Source organism: Canis aureus, chromosome 20 (assembly GCF_053574225.1).
Source record: "Canis aureus isolate CA01 chromosome 20, VMU_Caureus_v.1.0, whole genome shotgun sequence".
Lineage (NCBI taxonomy): Eukaryota > Metazoa > Chordata > Mammalia > Carnivora > Canidae > Canis > Canis aureus.
The window spans coordinates 36,071,893-36,089,120 of NC_135630.1; the positions used below are offsets into that span (position 1 = coordinate 36,071,893).

Genomic DNA, 17,228 nt, shown 5'->3' on the forward strand with positions numbered 1-17,228 from the left:
ACTCACAGGCTCCAGCTTTGGCCAGGATAACCCAAGTGGGGAGGGGGCCATGCCAGTCACTGTGACTGGTGAGTGCAGCTTGGCTTGGCTTTGGAAGAGAAGTGTACCCTCCCTTCAGGCCTATGGTCACTGTCTTCACACACACAAGGGTGGTGGAGCAGCTAATGCTGCTGGGAGGAAAGACTTGGACCGGGGCTGGAGATATCTCTACTCTTGTTTTACAGAGAGTATGAACCTCTCTGGGCCTCAGTTTCTCCATTAGGATAACAGAGATTGTATATACTTGTTTCTCTTCTACCTAAATGGTGGGCTAGAAGCAGAAGTTGATAACAATGTCCCTTGATAACAATATCTTTTGGCAGAAGAGCTTTTCTAGCTTCTCAGGAGGGCCAGCCAGACCATGACCCTGGTGTTTTTTGGTGAAGGAAGGCAGGGTGTTGCCAGAGAACATGGGTGCTGGAACCACCCGGGGCATCTTCCACCTGCTGAGTCAGGGGAGGTCCTCAGAGTGTGTAACCTTCAGATGTATAGGAGACCCAACAAGACCACTGTGGGCACAACTCTAGGGTGTGGCCCAAATCCCCTCTGGACCAGGGGACTGTGCATGAAGAAAGTCTATTGTGGGTTGTTTTTTGTTTTTGTTTTTGTTTTATTTTTGTCTCTGCTTTTTAGGAAAAGAAGAAAAGAGAACAAGAGTGAGAGTCCAGGGAGATTCAGTGGAGGTCTCATTCATTTCTCAGGGGTGGCTGCAGGGGCATAGGGGAAAAGGAGAGATTGGTCGGGGCCTCCCTCCTTTTCAAAAAGAAAGCCACTGTGCTATTATTTTGACTACGTATGCCAGTTCTGATTATGATTTCTTTTTTTTTAAGATTTTATTTATTTATTCATGAGAGACAGAGAGAGAGAGAGGGAGACAGGGGGGCAGAGACACAGGCAGAGGGAGAAGCAGGCTCCCTGCAGGGAGTCCGAAGTGGAACTCGTGATCCTCGACCTCCAGGGTCACACCCCAGGGCCGAAGGTGGCACTAAACCGCTGGGCCACCGGGGCTGCCCCTCTGATTATGGTTTCAATGGACAAAAGATTCCTTAGCTGAGCCAGTTTGAAAACCAGTGCTTGGGGATCCCTGGGTGGCGCAGCGGTTTGGCGCCTGCCTTTGGCCCAGGGCGCAATCCTGGAGACCCGGGATCGAATCCCATGTCGGGCTCCCGGTGCATGGAGCCTGCTTCTCCCTCTGCCTATGTCTCTGCCTCTCTCTCTCTCTCTCTGTGACTATCATAAATAAATAAAAATTGAAAAAAAAAAAAAAAAGAAAACCAGTGCTTGAAACCATTGGTCAGCTAGACCGGGGGAAATGCTTTGCAAACCTCTTCCTTCTCCAAGCCAGGATCTCTGTTCTGGCTTTCTCTTGCTGCATTATAAAAAACACTGATACTTCCTGGCTTACTATAGCATTTATTTGCTTTCATTAGTTGACTGGGCTCATGGTTGGGCTATTTTCTATGGGGGTCTCTCTTGTAGCTGCAGTTAGATGCTGGGCGGAGCTTGAGGGCTGAGGCTCAGTTGGGCAGGTCACCCCGCATGGCCTGTCTGTGCCCCAGCTGGGTGGCTCAGAGCATAGGGACTGGCTGGGCAGCTCTCTTTTCACAGGACCCTGCTGTGTAGACTTTCACCCAGCATACAGTCTTGGGGTAGTCAGACTTCTTACTTGGAGCCTAGCTACTTCCAGATGCATGACCTGGGAGACCCTGGTGGAACTGCAAGACTTCTTATGATGCAACCTCAGGAATACAAGCATAGCTTCTGTCACATTCTATTAGTCAATAGCTAGTCGCAAGAAGATGAAGCTCATTGAAGGCCATCATTAGAGGCTGGCTACCGCAGTCCCAAAGGGAGGAGGGAGGAGAACACAGGCCCGACCCTTCTATACCCTGCCTTTGCAGCCACTGTCAGAATTTGGAGTTGGAGGCCTTAGGCTAGAGACTTGTCCAAGCTCTAGAACTGGGACTGTCAGAGTGGGCTAAAGGGAGCCCACACCCTGCTACTTGCCTCCAGTTCTTTTAATAAGGAGTACAGGCCTCTCTCCTCTGTGACTAAGATGAGAAATGTCACTCCCTCTTCAGGAGAACAAACCCAAATCCCTAATTCCAACACTCTGCTGAGGAAGTGAAATCGTTTCCAGACACATCTGTAATATGATTAGACACTGATGTCTACTTGCCTGTCCAGGCTGAGTTACCCCCCAGCCGGCCTCTTGTTTCTGACAACTGTCCCTTTGGCAAATCTAAAAGCAGGAGTCAGTTTAAAGGGGAGCAGGAGAGAGAGGTTGAGTTTGGTCCTGTCTTCCTTACAGGATGTGCGCTAGCAGGAGACTTCCGGTTTCCTGGAATTATTGCTGAAACTCAGACTCTTGTAACAGTCAGTTTCAGACACTAATTTTTCACCAGTTCTGCGTGGGCCTAGCTGGAAACTTAATCCCTTGTTTTCCTTTAGCTGTCATATTTCTCAAGGATTTAAAATACTCTCTCAGATAGCCAGGCACAACCATCATTTGGCAAAAGCGGGATTCCGGTGACTTGTAGGGTCTCTGTTGGCACCACCTGAGAGGTGTTTCCCGCAGATGCACTATGAGGCCTGAGAGTCCACCCTCAGGGGGAAAAGATCTTGCCTGGGTAAACTGAGAACAATGGAGAAATGTGGTCTCACAACATGAATATGGCGGCTCTGGTGGAGGGATGTGGTTGGAGTCCAGGGGCAAAGGTGCAGGGTTATTTCCCCTTTTGCTAAACCGCTGGGAGACCCTGGGTGAGCTCCTGGCTGCTGTAGGCAGCATCAGCATTTTCAGGATTCCCACCTGATCTCTGATTTCCTGGGGATGCCCCTTTCCCCTCCCAGCAGGACAGAGAAGATGTCATTGCAGTACGGTCGCTGCTTGAAAACAAATGAGCAGAGAAGGGAGAGGGTAGTGGGCAGGGAGGTCCTTGGGCACCAGAAAAACAGCTGCCTGCCACTTTATCCTGGGGGAGACCCCCCCAACCCTCGAACTTGGTGTCATTTCTGGCCTGTGTAGGGAGAGACGCGAGAGAGCGTGTGCAGGGAGAGAGAAGTGCCGAGAAAACAGTTAGCCTCTGTTAGTATTTGATAGGCAGCCAAAGCACTTTTGTTCCCAAGCCCAGCGAGCTACCTGTGAAAAAAGAAATTGCTTTTCAAGAACATTCATCACAGCAAGTGGCTCATTTCCTTGTCCTCAAACAACCCCATTCCTAGGCCCTTTCTCCCATTAAAAACTCCTCAGATGTGGTAAAATAAATAAAGAAACAAAGAGATGGTGTGTGAGTGGGGGTGGCCTTTGTGGGGAAGGTGGAGGTGGGGGTGGCGCTGTGGGCACAGAAGCAGGAGACGCTGGGGTCTTGCTGGGCCTTGCGCTGTGGGGCCCACCTGGAGTCCCCTTCTGAGTAGAGCGTCTCAGCATCCACAGGTGTGATTCTGAAATTCAGGAGCAGTTGTGTCAAGAGTTGCCAAGCGCTGTCCCTCTAGGAGTCTCTCTCCCGTCTCCTGTTCCAAGGGGCCCTCTGACCACCCATAGGCAGGGCAGCTCTCCCTCCTCACTGCTCTACACTCACCAATTCTGTATATTCCTTTATGATACTTAACCTCATATGGAATTATTAACTTGTCTCTTCATTGTCTACTCCCTGTTGAGGGCCAGCCCCACCAGGGTCAGAACATGCTGTCTGGTACACTGCTATATTCTGGGGCACAGAGTACATACTCCACAATCTTTGGGGGACAGAGAAATAAATGAGCAAATCCAAAATGTGATGCTTAGAGCAAAAGGTTCCCTCTGATGCAGGATGTTATTTTTCTGAGTTTTTTTTTCAGCAACAAATTCTATTATTGAGTGGCCAGGCAGACCAGACTCCGGGGCCTGTTGTATGATCTCTGTGTGATAGGGGTTAGCTAGCTGGTTTGAGGGGGCAGCTTACTACAGGAGGCCACCGAACTTTGGTTTCACTGTGTGGCCTTGAGTAAATCTCCCCTGTTGCCTCCCTGTACCTGAGAGTGTTACTAAATGAGATTAGTCAGTCACTTTGTGGTATTTCTGTAATTATAGTTGATATAGGGAGTGTTATGAGCCATACAAGCTCTACAAGTGTTACAAGTGTAACCCTCTCCCCCCCTAATTCATATGTTGAAATTCTAACCCCCTATGTGATAGTACTTGGAGGTAGGGCCAGTGGGACATAATTAGGTTTAAATGAGGCCATAAGGGTGGGCCCCTATGATGGAATTAGTGCCTTCATAAGAAAAGACACTGGGGGTGCCTGCGTGGCTCAGTGGTTGAGCCTTTGGCTTAGGTTGTGATCCCAGGGTCCTGGGGTCGAATCCTGTATCAGGCTCTTATAGGGATCCTGCTTCTCCCTCTGCCTGTGTCTCTCATGAATAAATAGATACAATCTTGAAAGAAAGAAGAAAAGAAAAAAAGAAAAGAAAAGAAAAGAAAAGAAAAGAAAAGAAAAGAAAAGAAAAGACACCAGAAACCTTGCTTCTCTCTGCCTTCCACTATGTGAGGACACAGAGAGAAAGTGGCCATCTGCTGGCCATGATGTGTGTCTCATCAGGAACCGAATCTGCTAGCACCTTGATCTTGGACTTCCCAGCCTCCAGAACTGTGAGAAAGAAACCCCTCTTATTGAAGCCATCCATCCTCTGGTATTTCATTTCAGCAGCCTAAGACAGGGAACATGCCTGGTACAGGAATTCAATATATCAAGGTCATTTTCCTTATTATTTTGCCAGATGTAGACACTCTCAACTCAACAAAATATCAATAAGATATTCAAGGATTTCTGAGCATCTAGTTCGCAATGGCTCTAGAAATTTCAAGTTCTGAGATGTTGGCCAGAGCTTCCCCTTGTTTTCGTCGTATGAGAGGGAGCCATGCGGACATGTTTGGGGCCCAGCCTTCCTCACGCTATTGTTTAGTAGAGGATCCACCCATATCTTCACCACCAACCATGGGTATTTCTCCAGGTGGGTGTGGGGAATAAGGTCCTTGGTTGGTAGACTCATCAATTTGCAACAAGAAGGGTTCCAGAAGGGTCTTGGGCCTTTATTTTTTAAAAAAAGATTTTATTTTTTTATTTATGAGAGAGAGAGAGAGAGAGAGAGGCAGAGACAGAAGCAGGCAGAGGGAGAAGCAGGCTCCACGCAGGGAGCCCGATGTGGGACTCGATGCCGGGTCTCCAGGATCAGGCCCTGGGCTGAAGTTGGTGCTAAACCGCTGAGCCACCGGGCTGCCCGGTCTTGGGCCTTTAAATACCATATTTTGGATTCATTCATTCAACATCAATTTATTGAATGTCTACACATGTCAATGAGACAGCATGGTCCCTGCCCTGGTGGAGCTGACACTTTAGTTGGGGAGTAGGCAATGACCACATGGATGGATGATCTCATGTCGGGATAAGCACTGTAAAGGGAATGCGGGATGATGTGATGGAGAGTGACAGGGAGGGAGAGCTCTCCTGCAGATGGATGCTCAGGAAAGCCCAGGCCTGAGGGACCGGAAGGAGCAGCGGGGAGGGGCGGGGGCTGGGGGCAGTGGGTGAGGAGCACACGGAGGGGGTCCGAGCGGCCCAGAATTACCTGGCGCCCTGGGCAGGGCGGGGAGCAGGCGCCCCGGGCCGGACCTCTGGGCAGGCTCCTGCGGCCACACGCCTGTTTGCCCCGACCCCCGGAGCATCTGCTCCCCTCGCCAGAGCCCAGCGGAGCAGAGACCCCTGGCCCCGGCGGAGCGGCCCCTGGGGCACCAGCACGCCGGGCGCTCGGGCTCGCAGCTGCACCAGCCGGGGACCCACCTGGCTGTGCTGCTTGGGGCGGAGAATCGGATACTGACAAAACCTTGTCTCTCTCAGTAGACAGAAAGGGCTCCTTTTCAGGCCCTACTAAGAATAGCCTAATGTATTCACGCTCTCCGGGCTGGGAAGCGGGGCGGAGGCCGAGGGCGGCGTTGGCGTCCTGCCCAAGCCCTGCCGGCGGGGAGAGAGAACGCCGGGCCCGGAGCCCCTACGCGCCAGGCATTCAGAGAGGCCCGCTGGGCCAGCTTGGCCCGCCCCCGGCCCCGCCGCCGCGCCATTGGCTCCCCCGGCCACCTTCCCGCGCTCCCATTGGCTCTGCCCCGCCCATCGGCCCCTCCTCCTGCCTTCCCGTGCTCCCATTGGCTCTGCTTTGCCCATTCCCCCTCCCCGCCTTCCCACAGTCCCATTGGCTCTGCCCAGCCCATTGCCCCCCCCCCGCCTTCCCACAGTCCCATCGGCTCTGCCCCGCCCATTGCCCCCCCCCCGCCTTCCCACAGTCCCATTGGGTCTGCCCCGCCCATTGCCCCCACCGCCTTCCCACAGTCCCATCGGCTCTGCCCCGCCCATTGCCCCCCCCCGCCTTCCCACAGTCCCATTGGGTCCGCCCCGCCCATTGCCCCCCCCCGCCTTCCCACAGTCCCATCGGCTCTGCCCCGCCCATTGCCCCCCCCGCCTTCCCACAGTCCCATTGGCTCTGCCCCGCCCATTGCCCCCCCCCTCCTTCCCACAGTCCCATCGGCTCCGCCCCGCCCATTGCCCCCTCCCCGCCTTCCCACAGTCCCATCGGGTCTGCCCCGCCCATTGCCCCCCCCCCGCCTTCCCACAGTCCCATTGGCTCTGCCCCGCCCATTGCCCCCCCCGCCTTCCCACAGTCCCATTGGGTCTGCCCCGCCCATTGCCCCCCGCCGCCTTCCCACAGTCCCATTGGCTCTGCCCCGCCCATTGCCCCCCCGCCTTCCCACAGTCCCATCGGCTCCGCCCCGCCCATTGCCCCCCCCCCGCCTTCCCACAGTCCCATCGGCTCCGCCCCGCCCATTGCCCCCCCGCCTTCCCACAGTCCCATCGGCTCTGCCCCGCCCATTGCCCCCCCGCCTTCCCACAGTCCCATTGGCTCTGCCCCGCCCATTGCCACCCCCGCCTTCCCACAGTCCCATTGGCTCTGCCCCGCCCATTGCCCCCCCCGCCTTCCCACAGTCCCATCGGCTCCGCCCCGCCCATTGCCCCCCCCGCCTTCCCACAGTCCCATTGGCTCTGCCCCGCCCATTGCCCCCCCCCGCCTTCCCACAGTCCCATCGGCTCCGCCCCGCCCATTGCCCCCCCCCGCCTTCCCACAGTCCCATTGGCTCTGCCCCGCCCATTGCCCCCCGCCGCCTTCCCACAGTCCCATTGGCTCTGCCCCGCCCATTGCCCCCCCCCGCCTTCCCACAGTCCCATCGGCTCCGCCCCGCCCATTGCCCCCCCCCCCCGCCTTCCCACAGTCCCATCGGCTCCGCCCCGCCCATTGCCCCCCCGCCTTCCCACAGTCCCATCGGCTCTGCCCCGCCCATTGCCCCCCCGCCTTCCCACAGTCCCATTGGGTCTGCCCCGCCCATTGCCACCCCCGCCTTCCCACAGTCCCATTGGCTCTGCCCCGCCCATTGCCCCCCCCGCCTTCCCACAGTCCCATCGGCTCCGCCCCGCCCATTGCCCCCCCCCGCCTTCCCACAGTCCCATTGGCTCTGCCCCGCCCATTGCCCCCCCCCGCCTTCCCACAGTCCCATCGGCTCTGCCCCGCCCATTGCCCCCCCGCCTTCCCACAGTCCCATTGGGTCTGCCCCGCCCATTGCCCCCCCCCGCCTTCCCACAGTCCCATCGGCTCCGCCCCGCCCATTGCCCCCCCCGCCTTCCCACAGTCCCATTGGCTCTGCCCCGCCCATTGCCCCCCCCCGCCTTCCCACAGTCCCATTGGCTCTGCCCCGCCCATTGCCCCCCCCCCCGGCCTTCCCGCGCTCCCATTGGCCCCCCGCAGGCCCCGTGGGCGGCACCCTCTGTGGCCTGGTTGGTGGGGGAACATCATGGGAGGCGCCATCTTGACGGAGTGCCGGGCGCAGAGACGGATTTGACCTCCGGGAAGGTAGGCGCTGAGCCCGCACAGAGCCGGGGACGTGGGCACAGGAGGGGCTGGGGACCGGGCAGAGTGACAGCTGCCTTTCACGGGTGTGTCCCACGGACGCCAGGCTTCCTGTTGTGACGGTCTCGCGGTGGGTATCCTGGTATCCCCCTGGGTCAGGACGAGGAAAACTGATGGCGGAAGTGTACGGGACTTGCCCAGAGGCGCACAGCTAGTCGTGGGGAGGTGGGATTTGACCGCTGCTCTTCGTGGTTCCACGCGCTGCACCATGTGGCCACCTAATGGGACTGGGCGGGCACATCCTAGCGGTTGGGTGGACCGCAGCCGCTCCCTGCGCCCTGAGGGTGCGCGGAGCTCCGGGCGCACGAGGTCCCAGCTTGGTCAGCAACCAGCCACCCTGTGAAGACAAGTGGACTTGAGGATGCACAAACAGGGAAGAGGCCCTAGAAACCAAAATTAACCAAAAACTTTGCCATGAGACCAGTTACTTGGTGGCTCAGCCACCCAAAGAGCCACCTCCAACACAGGGACCAGACCTTGCACAGCAAAATGCAGCAGAACCCTTCTGCTCCATGGTCTCATTTAACTGCAGAATCAAAACAACTCTGGAAGTTGGCACCATCCTAATTTTGCATAAGAGTAAACTGAGGACCCGGGGGAGACCCATGAGGACAATGCGTAGATTGTTTCCTGTGTTTGGGGTACTTTATGTCTAACATAATTAGAGCCCCAGGAGGTAGGCATTGGTTGTCTTCTTTTATAAAGGAGGAAACCAGAACTTAATCGAGGCGAAGTAACTTCCTGAAAGTAACACAGGAATTTATTTTATTTATTTGTTTTCTTTCTTATTTATTTAATTTTCAGAGGAAGAGGCAGGCTCCACGCAAGGAGCCCAACGTGGGACTGGATCCCAGGTCTCCAGGATCAGGCCCTGGGCTGAAGGTGGCGCTAAACCGCTGAGCCACCTGGGCGGCCCTAGCACAGGAATTTAAAAGGCTCTACCTAATCCAGACTCACTCTCTTTCAGTTACTCTGCTGTTCCTTCAGATCCTGAGCCAAGGTGAAGAACAGGCGGAGGCAATTATTGCTAAGTAAGAAAGATTTGAAAGATGACAATAAGACCTCATGCCCAAACATACCTTCTCCCTTCTTCAACTCATATCAGATGGCTGAAGCACCAGTATTGACAGTTATTTTGTTGAGGTAAACATTGCTTGAGCCATGATAGTACTTTCATGGTCCACTGGAACTATTAATTAGTTAAAATATCTACTGAATTGTTTTACTCTTGTGATCACATTTTCACGTTTCTCCACTTTCTTTGTAAGAATAATTTTGTGATAGGTAGCAATAGAAGTGAAGCATCTAGAAAGGTTAGAATGTGGTTGGTGGCAATAAACCTACTGGGAAGGAAAACTCTCCGTAGGTGAGTTGGAATTACTAGGCCTTTTCTTCCAGTAGTCCATTTGCTGAGTCAGTGTTCCAGACTGAGTGTTGGGCAAAGAGCTCTGCTAGTGGAAGGAGAAACCAACAGGGATTTTGACAGCTACATGGACTAGCCTGAATGACTAGAGAATAACGAAGCTCCAGACTCTCCCCCTGGAACACTGAGTGCTGGAATAGTATAGGATGCTGGTGGGATATGCTATCAAGACACAGATTTTTTAGTTCTTGAAAAACATAATACAACCAGAGGAAGAAGCCTTCAAGAAACATGGAAAGACATTTGCCAGATATTCTGCTTGCATGTGAAGGGAGGTAAAAGAGCTAAGCTCAGTGTCCCAGAAGAGCAGAATTTTTTTAAAAGATTTTATTTATTTATTCATGAGAGACACCGAGAGAGGGAGAGACAGAAACATAGGCAGAGGGAGAAGCAGGCTCCATGCCAGGAGCCCAACGTGGGACTTGATCCTGGAACTCCAGGATCACGCCCTGGGCTGAAGGCAGGTGCTCAACTGCTGAGCCACCCAGGGGTCCCAGAAGAGCAGAATTTTTAAGACCAAGGAGACAACTGCCAGTCTCAATATCAAAAACTCAGGAGGACCATGCATGAGAAGGAAGCTTCTAGAAGGAGGAAGCTGCAAGAAACAGGTATCATGTCTCACTCTTGAAACGTCTGAAACCAGAAACCGATTAACCCTGGAATCTAGCTCCAGCCCAATTCAGTTTCTGATTGGATATAGGTGATTTGCCCCTCACCTTATCTGCCAAAGACAGGAGAAATATCCTTTCTGGAGAAGAATAATGACTTTTAAGTTCTACGATTCTTTTAAATATAACATCTGAAATTCAATTTAAAAAAATATAACACATATGAATAGATAAGAAATCATGACCAAAAAGCATGAGAAAAAAATGTAATAGACCAGACTTATAGAGTATCTCAGTCAGCTCAGACTGCCGTAACAAAATACCACAGACTGGATGCCTTAAACAACAGACATTTCTCAGACATGGAGGCTGGGAAATCCAAGGCACCTTTGGTTCCTGGTGAGAGGCTCTTTTTGGCTTGCAGATGGCACCTTCTTGCTGTGTTTTCACACAATGGAGAGAGGGAACTTTGGTATCTCATCTTCTTATAAGGGCATTAATCCCATCATAAGGACTACACCTTCATGACTTCATCTAAACCTAATCACCTTTCAAAGGCTCCACTTCAAAATGCCATGACAATGAAGGTTAAAGTTTTAACTATGATTTAGAGGCAAGCATGGGGGTGGGGGACAAACATTCAGTCCATAGCACAAGTTATAGTAAAATAATCTATTTTTGATACTTGAATGCTGACAGCTTTTATGCCCCACTACTCCCTCTTCCTTTCTGTTTTAAACTTGGGCCAGCTCATAAGAAAGCCTAGGTGCTTCTGCCATTAGTCTCAGCAGGAAGTTCAAGCCATGCAAGTCCTGGTCGATGCATGGAAACACTTGCCCCTAGCCCCCACCCTCCAATGACTGACTTCAAAGCCAGTCTCCTTTCTCTGCTCTCCCAAGCCATTTTTAGACCTGCTTGGGAAGTTTCTGGGCTCTCCCCCAGTAATCTTCATATGTAAGTAATAAAGTTTCTCCTATTTTTTTTTTTTAAGATTTTATTCATTCATTCATGAGAGACACACAGAGGCAGAGACACAGGCAGAGGGAGAAGCAGGGTCCATGCAGGGAGCCCGATGTGGGACTTGATCCCAGGTCTCCAGTATCACACCCTGGGCTGAAGGCAGTCCTAAACCGCTGAGCCACCCAGGCTGCCCAAGTGTTCCCGATCTTGATGTGTGCTTGATATCATCAATCTTGTCATTTGTTGGAGGTATTCATTCCATCATCACAACTCAGATAATTTTGCTATTGGAGTTATTGGAAGATAACTTAGACTATAGAAGATATTCAAACTGAAGCACAGAGAGCAAATAATGAAAATAACAATATGAGACACATATTGGGACACAGTCATCAGATCAATCATGTATATAATTGGATTATCAGAAAAAGGGAGGAAGAGAGAATCATAAAAGCTTATTTGAAGAGATAAAGGGCAAGAGTTTTCAAAATCAAAGACAATTCATAGATTCACAATGCTTAGTGCATCCTGTGTTAAAAAAATACAAAGAAAACTACACATGGGGAAAACCAAAGACAGAAACTATTAAAAGCAGCCAGGAAAAATAGAACACGTTACATTCAAAGGAAGGACAGTGAGTTATGGCTGACTTATTAGTAGCAACTATGAAATCTAGAAGACAATGGAATTGCATTTTTAACTATAGAAAAAAACTTTCTATATCCTATGAATTTTTTTTTCAAAAATAAAGGCAATTCATGTTCCTCTTTTCCTTCCCTTCTCTTCTATTCCTGAGCAATTTAATTCTAAAGCCATTAGGTGGGGCAAAACAAGGTGTAGTGTGTATGTGTGTGAAGAGTGTGGAAAGTGAGGAAGCCATGGTGACCTAAAAAAAGCAGGATATTAGAGCTCAGACAGGATGAGAAGGGCATTTCCCTGGAAGGGAAGCCAGGTGTGGGATGCCAGTTCCTGAGCACAGTGAAGAGGTCATCCCCATTTGTGGAGAAGAGGTTCAGGTTTAGTCAGAGTTACAAATACAGAAAAGGAAAAAAAAATAGAACAAACCCTGTGATACTTGTTTGGAATAGAATGTATCTGATGGGTTCATCCATATAGATGTATAATATGCATGTATATGTATTACATACACATTCTCTAGCTCTGTCCACACAAAGCAGAGAAAGATACACCTCATTAGCAATGAAAATACCTAACACCTAGAGTTTGGTTTCTAAATAAGTTTCTTTTTCTTTTTTAAAAGATTATTTTAGGGAGCGGGGAGGGGCTTGGGGAGAAGGAGACTCTCAAGCAGACTCTGTACTAAATGCAGAGCTGAATGAGGGGCTTGATCTGATAACCTTGAGATCATGACCCAAGCTGAAACCACGAGTCAGATGCTCAACCAAGTCTACCACCCAGGTGTCACACTAAATAACAGTTTCTAAGAAAGAACCTGGGGATCCTTGGAGAATGGCTGATTCTAGGATTGAGGTAGGGAAAGTGTAAGATAAATCTGGAATATCTTGGGTCAAAATGCAAGCAAGTGCTCAAGGAATGATGGGGACATGTCAAAAGGATACAGAACCTGTCTCAAAGTGGCTCCCACTGATCAAATCAGGGACAATCTGAAAATCAAAATAAATAGTAAATTGGATTATAAACCTTGGAATAAAATAAGAAACTACAAGTCTATATAAATAAATAGTGAAGTTCAGCAAGGATCAAGACTATATAGTTTTTAAGTCCCTTTGCACAAAATACCAGTCACAAAGGAGAAAAGAATAATTCACAGTGATCATAAGGTAGGCAGACCCCACCATAATCAAATGACCAAAGTATGCTTTGCTAGTAATGGCCCAAATTGATATGCAGCACCTGATGAGATGCAATGAGAATTCAGCACCACTTCTGTGACATTCCAGACAAACATGCATAATCTGAATGTAATGCTCACAAGTCAGACTATCAGACACACACATGGAGGCACATTATAGCCTGTAACCTATAAAAGTATCAAAGGAAAGGTCGAGGAGCTGGTCCAGACTGAAGGAGACTAAAAAGGCACAATAACTCATGACAACTAAATTTTTGATCTAATGTATGATTCTTTTTCTAAAGATGTTATTGGGACAATTGGCAAATCTTAAATGGGATCTTGGATAAGATGAGAATTCATCATTATCAATTGCCTGATTTTGAAGATTGTACTGTGGTTACACCAGAAAATATAGGAAACATACGCTAAAGTGTTCAGGTATATCGCGTCGGCAAATACTCTCAAATGGTTCAGGAAAAAAACATGTTTCTGTCTTTTTTTTTTTAAGATTTTATTTTATTTACTCATGAGAGATACAGAGCAGGAGAGAAAGAGGCAGAGACACAGGCAGAGGGAGAAGCAGGCTCCATGCTGGGAGCCCGACGTGGGACTCAATCCCAGTCTCCAGGATCAGGTCCTGGGCTGAAGACAGTGCTAAAACTCTGAGCCACCAGGGCTGCCCAAAAAATTTTTAAAAGTAAGTTCTACACCCAACATGGGGCTTGAACTCATGACCCTGAGATCAAGAGTCACACACTCCATCCCTTGTAGCACTTCTATGAGACACTTTATTATTTTTTTTAAAGATTTTTAAATTTATTTATTCATGAGAGACAGAGAGAGAGAGGCAGAGACATAGGCAGAGGGAGAAGCAGGCTCCATGCAGGGAGCCTGACGTGGGACTTGATCCGAGTCTCCAGGATCACACCCCAGGCTGAAGGCGGCGCTAAACCACTAGGCCACAGGGGCTGCCCTATGAGACACTAACTGCAGAACATAGGCAGAAAGTAAAATGATGGTAAAAATTATATCATGCAAACATTTACCAAATGAAAGGTATGACTCTATTAATATCAAAGTGGACTTCATAGCCAGAAGTAGTAAGGAAGGTAAATAGGAACATTTCATAACAATAAAAGGGCCCATTCAACAGGAAGATAAAACAATCATAAATTTGTATGCACCTAACAACAGAGCTGCACAGTACTTGAAGCAGAATGTTGACAGAACCAAAAGGACAAATAGGCAAATCTGAAATCATAGTTGAGATTTTTAAAAATCTCTTTCAGCAACTGATAGAAAGAGCAGATAAAAAAATCAGTAAGTATATAGAAAATATGAACAACAGAATTAATCACCTTGACTTTATTTATTTTTTATCACCTTGACTTTAATAGACAGTTTCGAACACTGCACCTGGCAACTGGAGAGTACACGTTCTCCTCTTCAAGTGCATATTTACCAAAATAGAACATGTATTGAACCATAAAGCGAGTTATAACAAATTTCAAAAGGTGAAATCATGCTGGGTATGATCTCTGACCAAAGTGGAATGAAACTGGAAATGAACAAAAGAAAGATTATTAGACCTCAAATGTTCGGACATTAAGCAGAGCACTTATGAATAACCCATGGGTCAAAGAAAAAAAATCACAGAAAGGTTATAAAATCTTTATGCCAGCAAGTGTAAAGACTAAATTTTGATGAAATCCAATTTATCTATTTTTTCTTTTGTTGTCGGTACTTTTGGTGTTGAATCTATGAAATTGTTGCCAACTTCAATGTCTAGATGGCCCCCTGTGTTTTTTTTAGGTCACTTAAAATTTTAGCTCTTAAGTGTAAGTCTTTGATCTATATTCAGTTAGTTTTCAAGCCTCATGTTAGGTAAGGGTCCAACTTCTTTTGCATGAAGATGCCCAGTTTTTCCAGCACCACATATTGAAAGGACTGCCCTTTCTCCATCAAATGGTCTTGGCAACCTTGTCAAAAGTCAACTAAGTATGGGAGGGTTTATTTCTGGGCTCTCTGCTCTATTCTGTTGGTGGATCTTACCGTACTTATGAAAGTAGTAGTACTTATAAAAAGTAGTAGCCTACTGTTTTAATTACTGTGGCTTTGTAGCAAATTTTGAAATCTAGAAATGTGAGGCCTCTAAGCTTCTTCTTTTTCAAGATTGTTTTGACCATCTGAGGCCGCTTGGAATTCATATGATTATGAATCTGAGGGTCAGCTTTTCCATTTTTGTGAAAGAGGCTATTGATATTTTGATAGGGATTGCAATGAATTTATAAATAGATTTGGATCATGTTAGTAATCTTTGAAACATAGCCTAGTTTTATCTATTACTTATGGATGTACACGTAAGTGGAAGGAAAAGAATCCTGGACACACCAAAGTTGAGGTAGTGGTTTCCTCTAGGAGTGGAAGGGTTAAGTCTAGGGAGAGAAAAGAGAGTAAGGGGAGTTACACATGGGATCTCAATTATACCTGTAGTGTTTGTTTGTCTTTGAAAGTCAATGGGAAGCAAAAAAACAAAAAAACAACAACAACAAAAAACCTATCACTGCTGATGAGGTGGTAAATGGATGGGTGCTATTTTGCTCTCTATACTTTCCTGTAGTTTGAAATTTCTCATTCTAACCAAGAGAGTTTCTTGCAGAGGCTGGAAGAGTAGACAGAGTACATGGGAGAGAGCTGGAAGGGTGGGAAGTGGTGGTCAGGACTACCGAGTGAGGTGGCGCTGAATGTGGAGGTGGCCCAGCTGAGTGAGGCCCACTGGGGGCTGGCTGAGGGGCCCCCTCCTGGAAGGCTTTCACCTGTCTGGCTGCCTTCATTTGATCCCCTATTAACTCTCTACTTGTCCATCAGGAGCCCATTCACAGAGGTAAATTTGTTTTTATTAATTTTTTTTTCTTTCTCAGTTTTAATTTAAATTCCAGTTAGTTAACATACAGTGTAATAGTAGTTCCAGGTGTAGGATGTAGTGACTCATCACTTATACAACACCCAGTGCTCATCACAAGTGCCCTTATGGAAGGGAATTTAAACCCAAGTGGGACTTCGGTGAGGCTCAGGGGAACAAATTCAACCCAATAAAACTTTAGACTTTCCAGTCAGTTCTTCAGTGTTCATTTCTAATTATCAACAGGTAAACCAAGATTGCCAAACATCTGAGGAACACTCAACCCAGAAGAGGATAACGAGGAAGAACATAAGGACTAATACAGGGGGCCCCAAATATGAATAAAAGGGATTTCAGGAATGTAGGCTAGAGAAAATAGAAGGGAAGAAATTGTCAATAAAATAATTCAAGAAAATTCCCCTGAACAGAAAGAAAGGAATCTTCAGCCTGACACAGCCTGCCCCCCCGCCCCCTCCCCCCCCCCCCCCCCCCCCCCCCGCAAGGACCCAGCACAGTGAAAAATACAGACCCAGCAAGGCAAACTGCTGGGCAATTTCAGAACACATGGGATGAAGAGAACATCACAGCATCCAGGGGAAGAGCCTCAGGCACACGGAATCGGGAATCAGAACTGTTTTGGATTTCCCAACAGAAATACCGGAAAGCTGGAGCCTTAGCCTTAGAGTGTAGCTCTCAAAACTTAGAAGGAAGAAGATTTCCGACAATATTTGTTACTATTGCTACATAATAAAACTCAGTGGCTTAAAACAATGAGCGTTATTGTTTCACAGCTTCTGATGGTCAGTAATTCAGGTGTGGCTTAGCTGAGTGCTTCTGGCTCAGGGTCACTCTTGAGGTTGTGCCCAGCTAGGGGGACACAGTTGCAGTCATCTCAAGGTTCAGCTGGAGCAAAGGAATTTGCTTCCAAGCTCATCCATGTGGTTGTTGGCTCGGGGCTGAAGGTCCTTGCTGCAGAGGTGATTCCGTGGGGCTGCTTTTGACGTGGATTCTCCCAAATCCAGTACATTGGGAGAGCCCAAGGCAGTCAGTTATAATCTTATCTGGGAAGTGATGCTTCGTCACTTCTAGACCCAGAGCACTTCAGTTCTGCTGAGCCACACAGTAGTCACATTCTGGTCCTCAGGGAGAGCATCCTGCAGCAGCCTTGACATGCTGGAGTATTTGAGGATTGGAGAAGTCTCGTCATTTGTCCATGCCCACCTCCCACAGCTACGTCAGCTCGGCAGCCTTGCATTTTTGCTGTGTGACATTCCTTCCAGTCCTGCTCACTCTCCAGACCCACTCAGGAAGTGAGGCATGGGGAATTTATGAGGAGCCTCACCTCCGAGCTTAGCCTTGGGGACAGGGCCAAGAAATGAGACAATACCTGGGTCTCTCCATTATTTGAAGCCTTGGTGTTTGTAGGGCACAGGGATGGGAGGGATGCAAGGATAATAGAATGTAAAGATATTCCTGGAGCTCATCTGTTCT

The 17,228-nt window shown here is 48.8% G+C and overlaps 1 long non-coding RNA gene across 6 annotated transcripts; it reads left to right on the top strand.

Moving 5' to 3' along the window:
* The first annotated feature begins 7,833 nt into the window (after nucleotides 1-7,833).
* Nucleotides 7,834-16,531, top strand: LOC144291679 (uncharacterized). Of its 6 annotated transcripts, none has more exons than XR_013359070.1 (5): nucleotides 7,836-7,971; nucleotides 8,833-8,882; nucleotides 8,996-9,171; nucleotides 13,344-13,532; nucleotides 15,984-16,530. It is a non-coding gene; the product is annotated as an uncharacterized LOC144291679 (long non-coding RNA). The 6 variants fall into 6 exon arrangements; XR_013359069.1 differs by having other exon boundaries at nucleotides 7,840-7,971; nucleotides 8,833-8,910; XR_013359067.1 differs by lacking the exon at nucleotides 8,833-8,882 and having other exon boundaries at nucleotides 7,834-7,971; nucleotides 15,984-16,529.
* The last annotated feature ends 697 nt before the right edge of the window (nucleotides 16,532-17,228 follow it).